The sequence below is a fragment of the Oncorhynchus masou genome, unplaced genomic scaffold (genome assembly GCF_036934945.1).
Source record: "Oncorhynchus masou masou isolate Uvic2021 unplaced genomic scaffold, UVic_Omas_1.1 unplaced_scaffold_964, whole genome shotgun sequence".
Taxonomy (NCBI): Eukaryota; Metazoa; Chordata; class Actinopteri; order Salmoniformes; family Salmonidae; genus Oncorhynchus; species Oncorhynchus masou.
In genome coordinates, this window is record NW_027016141.1 from 218036 (window position 1) to 226867 (window position 8832).

At 56.1% G+C, this 8832-nt stretch overlaps 1 protein-coding gene across 1 annotated transcript in view; it reads left to right on the plus strand.

The window, feature by feature from the left end:
- The window catches only part of LOC135538429 (glutamate receptor ionotropic, NMDA 2A-like), a gene marked incomplete at its 3' end in the record, with an annotated part of 52860 nt that overhangs the window by 15924 nt on the left and 28104 nt on the right, over window positions 1-8832 (plus strand). The window lies entirely within an intron of this gene.

Here is an 8832-nt window from a genome sequence, read left to right on the forward strand (position 1 = left end):
ACTAGTTTGTCTCCTAACTGCCTAGCAACTTCTTCCCGAGACAGGCAACCTGTTCTGTACTGAGACAAAGAGAGAGAGAAAGAATGGAGGAAGAGGAGAGAGAGAGAGAGAGAGAGAGAGAATGGAGGAAGAGGAGAGGACAGAGAGAGAGAGAGAGAGAGAGAGGGACCACCTGGTCTAGTGATCTCCAAATCTAAAGGAGGGCTTGATGAGCCATCTCTCCTCTCTCTTTCTGTTCAACTCCTCTTCTCTCATCCTGTCTTCACTCAGCTCACAGCAGGGGGAGTTGTTGCAGGTCCTGCCAGGTGTGTGTGTGTGTGTGTGTGTGTGTGTGTGTGTGTGTGTGTGTGTGTGTGTGTGTGTGTGTGTGTGTGTGTGTGTGTGTGTGTGTGTGTGTGTGTGTGTGTGTGTGTGCCAGCCCAGGGTCTGCCCACCCATCTGCCTGACGAGGGAGTCGGCGGAGAGGGGGAGAGAGGGGTGTGAAGATAGAAAGGGAGAGGACGGGGAGGACGGAAAGAGCAGGAATAGTAGAACAGAGTCGTGAGAAAAGAGGACCGAAAGTAGACTACAGCTGTGAGAAAGAAGCAGAACAGAATCATGAAGAGAGAGAAGTAGACCATAGTCTGGAAGAGAGAGAAGCAGAACAGATTCTGTAAGAGAGAGAAGCAGAACATATTCTGGAAGAAAGAGGAGAGGAGAGGAGAGGAGAGGAGAGGAGAGGAGAGGAGAGGAGAGGAGAGAAGAGAAGAGAAGAGGAGAAGAGAAGAGAAGAGAGGAGAGGAGATTGAGTTTGATGAGGAGAGGAGAGGGGATGAGAATGAGTTTGAGAAGAGAGAGGAGGAGGAGAGGAGGGGAGAGGATATTGAGTTAGAGAAGAGAGAGGAGAGAGAGGAGAGGAGATTGAGTTTGAGAAGAGGGAGAGGAGAGGAGAAGAGGAGAGGATATTGAGTTAGAGAAGAGAGAGGAGAGAGAGGAGAGGAGATTGAGTTTGAGAAGAGGGAGAGGAGAGGAGAGGAGGAGAGAAGAGAGTTCATGTTGTCTCTCTAGGGTTAGATGGTAGTACTATGTGTTGTCTAGTCCCATCTCTCTAGGGTTAGATGGTAGTACTATGTGTTGTCTAGTCCCATCTCTCTAGGGTTAGATGGTAGTACTATGTGTTGTCTAGTCCCATCTCTCTAGGGTTAGATGGTAGTACTATGTGTTGTCTAGTCCCATCTCTCTAGGGTTAGATGGTAGTACTTTGTGTTGTCTAGTCCCATCTCTCTAGGGTTAGATGGTAGTGCTATGTGTTGTCTAGTCCCATCTCTCTAGGGTTAGATGGTAGTACTATGTGTTGTCTAGTCCCATCTCTCTAGGGTTAGATGGTAGTGCTATGTGTTGTCTAGTCCCATCTCTCTAGCGTTAGATGGTAGTACTATGTGTTGTCTAGTCCCATCTCTCTAGGGTTAGATGGTAGTACTATGTGTTGTCTAGTCCCATCTCTCTAGGGTTAGATGGTAGTACTATGTGTTGTCTAGTCCCATCTCTCTAGGGTTAGATGGTAGTACTATGTGTTGTCCAGTCCCATCTCTCCAGCGTTAGATGGTAGTACTATGTGTTGTCTAGTCCCATCTCTCTAGGGTTAGATGGTAGTACTATGTGTTGTCTAGTCCCATCTCTCTAGGGTTAGATGGTAGTACTATGTGTTGTCTAGTCCCATCTCTCTAGGGTTAGATGGTAGTACTATGTGTTGTCTAGTCCCATCTCTCTAGGGTTAGATGGTAGTACTATGTGTTGTCCAGTCCAGTCCCATCTCTCTAGGGTTAGATGGTAGTACTATGTGTTGTCTAGTCCCATCTCTCTAGGGTTAGATGGTAGTACTATGTGTTGTCTAGTCCCATCTCTCTAGGGTTAGATGGTAGTACTATGTGTTGTCCAGTCCCATCTCTCTAGCGTTAGATGGTAGTACTATGTGTTGTCTAGTCCCATCTCTCTAGGGTTAGATGGTAGTACTATGTGTTGTCTAGTCCCATCTCTCTAGGGTTAGATGGTAGTACTATGTGTTGTCTAGTCCCATCTCTCTAGGGTTAGATGGTAGTACTATGTGTTGTCTAGTCCAGTCCCATCTCTCTAGGGTTAGATGGTAGTACTATGTGTTGCCTAGTCCCATCTCTCTAGGGTTAGATGGTAGTACTATGTGTTGTCTAGTCTAGTCCCATCTCTCTAGGGTTAGATGGTAGTACTATGTGTTGTCTAGTCCCATCGCTCTAGGGTTAGATGGTTGTACTATGTGTTGTCTAGTCCCATCTCTCTAGGGTTAGATGGTAGTACTATGTGTTGTCTAGTCCCATCTCTCTAGGGTTAGATGGTAGTACTATGTGTTGTCTAGTCCCATCTCTCCAGGGTTAGATGGTTGTACTATGTGTTGTCTAGTCCCATCTCTCTAGGGTTAGATGGTAGTACTATGTGTTGTCCAGTCCCATCTCTCTATCGTTAGATGGTAGTACTATGTGTTGTCCAGTCCAGTCCCATCTCTCTAGGGTTAGATGGTAGTACTATGTGTTGTCTAGTCCCATCTCTCTAGGGTTAGATGGTAGTACTATGTGTTGTCCAGTCCAGTCCCATCTCTCTAGGGTTAGATGGTAGTACTATGTGTTGTCTAGTCCCATCTCTCTAGGGTTAGATGGTAGTACTATGTGTTGTCTAGTCCCATCTCTCTAGGGTTAGATGGTAGTACTATGTGTTGTCTAGTCCCATCTCTCTAGGGTTAGATGGTATTACTATGTGTTGTCTAGTCCCATCTCTCTAGGGTTAGATGGTAGTACTATGTGTTGTCTAGTCTAGTCCCATCTCTCTAGGGTTAGATAGTACTATGTGTTGAAGCTGTACAGTCCCATCTCTCTAGGGTTACATGCCAGCTGACCTATTTCCCAGCATGCCTATCAGCCCTAGGTGGTTTCACAGATGATGGCGGGACACAGATGGTGCTGTTGCGGGTCAGAGACCTCAGCCAATAGGAGTACAGGTCCAGGACACGGTGTGACCTGATTGGCTGGGTTAGGTCAGAGAATGTAGCCAAGGCAGTTAGATCACATGAGATGTCAGGGGAGAGGAGAAAGACCACTGGAAAGAGAGAAGGGTAAGATATGGGGGAGGGGGGGAAGGTAGTAGGGATGGAAGGAGGGATGTGTTGGGAGATTGGGAAGGTAGTGAGGGAGGGGTTAGATGGAAGGTAGTAGGGAGGGAAGGAGGGAGGGAGGGAAGGAGGGAGGGTTAGATGGAAGTAGTGAGGGAGGGAGGGAGAGTGGGAAGGTAGTGAGGGAGGGAGGAGTTAGAGGGAAGGTACTAGGGAGGTTGGGGAGAGCAGCTGCAGCCTGGTCTACAGGGAGTGGAGTTGCAGTGGGAAGGTAGTGAGGGAGGGAGAGAGTTAGATGGGAAGGTAGTGAGGGAGGAGAGAGAGAGGGAAGGTAGTGGGAGGGAGAGAGAGCAGCTGCAGCCTGGTCTGGGAGTGGAGTTGCAGTGGGAAGGTAGTGAGGGAGGGAGAGAGGGAGGGAGGGAGAGCAGCTGCAGCCTGGTCTACAGGGAGAGATGCAGTGGGAAGGTAGTGAGGGAGGGAGGGAGGGAGGGAAGGTAGTGAGGGAGGGAGGTTAGAGGGAAGGTAGTGAGGGAGGGAGAGAGAGAGGGAAGGTAGTGAGGGGGAGAGGAGCAGCTGCAGCCTGGTCTACAGGGAGTGGAGTTGCAGTGGGAAGGTAGTGAGGGAGGGAGTTAGAGAGGGAAGGTAGTGAGGGAGGGAGAGAGAGAGGGAAGGTAGTGAGGGAGGGAGAGAGAGAGGGAAGGTAGTGAGGGAGGGAGAGAGAGCAGCTGCAGCCTGGTCTACAGGGAGTGGAGTTGCAGTGGGAAGGTAGTAGGGAGGGAGGGAGGGAGGGAGGAGGGAGGGAGGGAGGGAGGGAGGGATGGGAGGGAGGGAGGGAGAGCAGCTGCAGCCTGGTCAACAGGGAGTGGAGTTGCAGTGGGAAGGTATGTGTTGAGGGAGAGAGAGAGGGAAGGTAGTGAGGGAGGGAGAGAGAGGGGAAGGTAGTGAGGGGAGGGAGAGAGAGCAGCTGCAGCCTGGTCTACAGGGAGTGGAGTTGCAGTGGGAAGGTAGTGAGGGAGGGAGGGAGGGAGGGAGAGCAGCTGCAGCCTGGTCTAAAGGAGTTGCAGTGGGAAGGTAGTGAGGAGGGAGGGAGAGGAGAGCAGCTGCAGCCTGGTCTACAGGGAGTTGCAGTGTGAAGGTAGTGAGGGAGGGAGGGGGGAGGGAGAGCAGCTGCAGCCTGGTCTACAGGGAGTGGAGTTGCAGTGGGAAGGTAGTGAGGGAGGGAGGGAGAGGAGAGCAGCTGCAGCCTGGTCTAAAGGGAGTGGAGTAGCAGTGGGAAGGTAGTGAGGGAGGGAGGGAGGGAGAGCAGCTGCAGCCTGGTCTACAGGGAGTGGAGTTGCAGTGGGAAGGTAGTGAGGGAGGGAGGGAGGGAGGGAGAGCAGCTGCAGCCTGGTCAACAGGGAGTGGAGTTGCAGTGGGAAGGTAGTGAGGGAGGGAGAGAGAGAGGGAAGGTAGTGAGGGAGGGAGAGAGAGAGGGAAGGTAGTGAGGGAGGGAGAGAGAGCAGCTGCAGCCTGGTCTACAGGGAGTGGAGTTGCAGTGGGAAGGTAGTGAGGGAGGGAGAGAGGGAGGGAGGGAGAGCAGCTGCAGCCTGGTCTACATGGAGTGGAGTTGCAGTGGGAAGGTAGTGAGGGAGGGAGGGAGGGAGAGCAGCTGCAGCCTGGTCTACAGGGAGTGGAGTTGCAGTGGGAAGGTAGTGAGGGAGAGAGGGAGGGAGGGATAGCAGCTGCAGCCTGGTCTACAGGGAGTGGAGTTGCAGTGGGAAGGTAGTGAGGGAGGGAGAGAGAGAGGGAAGGTAGTGAGGGAGGGAGAGAGAGAGGGAAGGTAGTGAGGGAGGGAGAGAGAGAGGGAAGGTAGTGAGGGAGGGAGAGAGAGCAGCTGCAGCCTGGTCTACAGGGAGTGGAGTTGCAGTGGGAAGGTAGTGAGGGAGGGAGAGGGGGAGGGAGAGCAGCTGCAGCCTGGTCAACAGGGAGTGGAGTTGCAGTGGGAAGGTAGTGAGGGAGGGAGAGAGGGAGGGAAGGTAGTGAGGGAGGGAGAGAGAGAGGGAAGGTAGTGAGGGAGGAGGGAGAGCAGCTGCAGCCTGGTCTACAGGGAGTGGAGTTGCAGTGGGAAGGTAGTGAGGGAGGGAGGGAGGGAGGGAGGGAGGGAGGAGGGAGGGAGGGAGGGAGGGAGGGAGGGAGGGAGGGAGAGCAGCTGCAGCCTGGTCAACAGTGGAGTTGCAGTGGGAAGGTAGTGAGGGAGGGAGGGAGGGAGGGAGGGAGGGGGAGGGAGGGAGGGAGAGCAGCTGCAGCCTGGTCTACAGGGAGTTGCAGTGGGAAGGTAGTAGCATCTGCAGCCTGGTCAACAGGGAGTGGAGTTGCAGTGGGAAGGTAGTGAGGAGAGGGAGGGAGGGAGAGCAGCTGCAGCCTGGTCAACAGGGAGTGGAGTTGCAGTGGGAAGGTAGTGAGGGAGGGAGGAGGGAGGGAGAGGAGGGAGGGAGGGAGGGAGGGAGGAGGGAGATGGAGGGAGGGAGAGCAGCTGCAGCCTGGTCAACAGGGAGTGGAGTTGCAGTGGGAAGGTAGTGAGGGAGGGAGAGAGTTAGAGGGAAGGTAGTGAGGGAGGGAGAGAGAGAGGGAAGGTAGGAGGGAGGGAGAGCAGCTGCAGCCTGGTCTACAGGGAGTGGAGTTGCAGTGGGAAGGTAGTGAGGGAGGGAGGGAGGGAGATGGGAGGGAGGGAGGGAGGGAGGGAGGGAGGGAGGGAGGGAGGGAGGGAGGGAGGGAGAGCAGCTGCAGCCTGGTCAACAGGGAGTGGAGTTGCAGTGGGAAGGTAGTGAGGGGATGAGAGAGAGAGGGAAGGTAGTGAGGGAGGGGAGAGAGAGGGAAGGTAGTAGGGAGGGAGAGAGCAGCTGCAGCCTGGTCTACATGGGAGTGGAGTTGTGGGAAGGTAGTGAGGGAGGGAGGGAGGGAGGAGAGCAGCTGCAGCCTATGTCTGGAGTTGCAGTGGGAAGGTAGTGAGGGAGGGAGGGAGGGAGAGCAGCTGCAGCCTGGTCTACAGGGAGTTCCCAGTGTGAAGGTAGTGAGGAGGGAGGGGGAGGGAGAGCAGCTGCAGCCTGGTCTACAGGGAGTGGAGTTGCAGTGGGAAGGTAGTGAGGGAGGGAGGGAGGGGAGATTAGCTGCAGCCTGGTCTAAAGGGAGTGGAGTAGCAGTGGAAGGTAGAAGGTAGTGAGGGAGGGAGGGAGGAGAGCAGCTGCAGCCTGGTCTACAGGGAGTGGAGTTGCAGTGGGAAGGTAGTGAGGGAGGGAGGGAGGGAGGGAGGGAGGGAGGAGAGCAGCTGCAGCCTGGTCAACAGGGAGAGGAGTTGCAGTGGGAAGGTAGTGAGGGAGGGAGAGAGAGAGGGAAGGTAGTGAGGGAGGGATTAGAGAGAGGGAAGGTAGTGAGGAGGAGAGAGAGCAGCTGCAGCCTGGTCTACAGGGAGTGGAGTTGCAGTGGGAAGGTAGTGAGGGAGGGAGAGAGGGAGGGAGGGAGAGCAGCTGCAACTGGTCAACAGGGAGTGGAGTTGCAGTGGGAAGGTAGTGAGGGAGGGAGGGAGGGAGAGCAGCTGCAGCCTGGTCAACAGGGAGTGGAGTTGCAGTGGGAAGGTAGTGAGGGAGGGAGGGAGGGAGAGCAGCTGCAGCCTGGTCTACAGGGAGTGGAGTTGCAGTGGGAAGGTAGTGAGGGAGGGAGGGAGGGAGAGCAGCTGCAGCCTGGTCTACAGGGAGTGGAGTTGCAGTGGGAAGGTAGTGAGGGAGGGAAGGTAGTGAGGGAGGGAGAGCAGCTGCAGCCTGGTCTACAGGGAGTGGAGTAGCAGTGGGAAGGTAGTGAGGGAGGGAGGGAGGAGAGCAGCGGCAGCCTGGTCTACAGGGAGTGGAGTTGCAGTGGGAAGGTAGTGAGGTAGGGAGGGAGGGAGGAGAGCAGCTGCAGCCTGGTCTACAGGGAGTGGAGTTGCAGTGGGAAGGTAGTGAGGAGGGAGGGAGGGAGAGCAGCTGCAGCCTGGTCTACAGGGAGTGGAGTTGCAGTGGGAAGGTAGTGAGGGAGGAGGGAGGGAGGGAGAGCAGCTGCAGCCTGGTCTACAGGGAGTGGAGTTGCAGTGGGAAGGTAGTGAGGGAGGGAGGGAGGGAGGGAGAGCAGCTGCAGCCTGGTCAACAGAGAGTGGAGTAGCAGTGGGAAGGTAGTGAGGGAGGGAGGGAGGGAGGGAGGGAGAGAGAGAGGGAAGGTAGTGATGGGGAGGGAGGGAGAGCAGCTGCAGCCTGGTCTACAGGGAGTTGCAGTGGGAAGGTAGTGAGGGAGGGAGGGAGGGAGAGCAGCTGCAGCCTGATCTACAGGGAGTGGAGTTGCAGTGGGAAGGTAGTGAGGGAGGGAGGGAGGGAGGGAGAGCAGCTGCAGCCTGGTCTACAGGGAGTGGAGTTGCAGTGGGAAGGTAGTGAGGGAGGGAGGGAGGGAGAGCAGCTGCAGCCTGATCTACAGGGAGTGGAGTTGCAGTGGGAAGGTAGTGAGGAGGGAGAGAGGGAGGGGGGAGCAGCTGCAGCCTGGTCTACAGGGAGTGGAGTTGCAGTGGGAAGGTAGTGAGGGAGGGAGGGAGGGAGGGAGAGCAGCTGCAGCCTGGTCTACAGGGAGTGGAGTTGCAGTGGGAAGGTAGTGAGGGAGGGAGAGCAGCTGCAGCCTGGTCAACAGGGAGTTGCAGTGGGAAGGTAGTGAGGGAGGGAGGGAGGAGAGCAGCTGCAGCCTGGTCTACAGGGAGTGGAGTTGCAGTGGGAAGGTAGTGAGGAGGGAGGGAGGAGAGCAGCTGCAGCCTGGTCAACAGGGAGTGGAGTTGCAGTGGGAAGGTAGAGAGGGGGAGGGAGAGACAGGGAGTTGCAGTGGGAAGGTAGTGAGGGGAGGGAGGGAGGGAGAGCAGCTGCAGCCTGGTCTACAGGGAGTGGAGTTGCAGTGGGAAGGTAGTGAGGGAGGGAGGGAGGAGGGAGAGCAGCTGCAGCCTGGTCTACAGGGAGGAGTTGCAGTGGGAAGGTAGTGAGGGAGGGAGGGAGGGAGAGCAGCTGCAGCCTGGTCTACAGGGAGTGGAGTTGCAGTGGGAAGGTAGTGAGGGAGGGAGGGAGGGGAGGGAGGAGAGCAGCTGCAGCCTGGTCAACAGAGAGTGGAGTAGCAGTGGGAAGGTAGTGAGGGAGGGAGGAGGGAGGGAGGGAGGGAGGGAGGGAAGGTAGTGAGGGAGGGAGGGAGAGCAGCTGCAGCCTGGTCTACAGGGAGTTGCAGTGGGAAGGTAGTGAGGGGAGGGAGGGGAGAGCAGTGAGGAGAGATCTGCAGCTGCAGCCTGGTCTACAGGGAGTTGCAGTGTGAAGGTAGTGAGGGAGGGAGATCAGCTGCAGCCTGGTCAACAGGGAGTTGCAGTGTGAAGGTAGTACCTGCAGCCTGGTCAACAGGGGGAGTGGAAGGTAGTGAGGAGGGAGAGCAGCTGCAGCCTGGTCAACAGGGAGTTGCAGTGGGAAGGTAGTGAGGGAGGGGGAGGGAGAGCAGCTGCAGCCTGGTCTCAGGGACAGTGTGAAGGTAGTTGTCAACAGGGAGTTGCAGTGGGAAGGTAGTGAGGGAGGGAGAGCAGCTGCAGCCTGGTCAACAGGGAGTTGCAGTGGGAAGGTAGTGAGGAGGGAGAGCAGCTGTAGCCTGGTCAACAGGGAGTTGCAGTGGGAAGGTAGTGAGGAGGGAGAGCAGCTGCA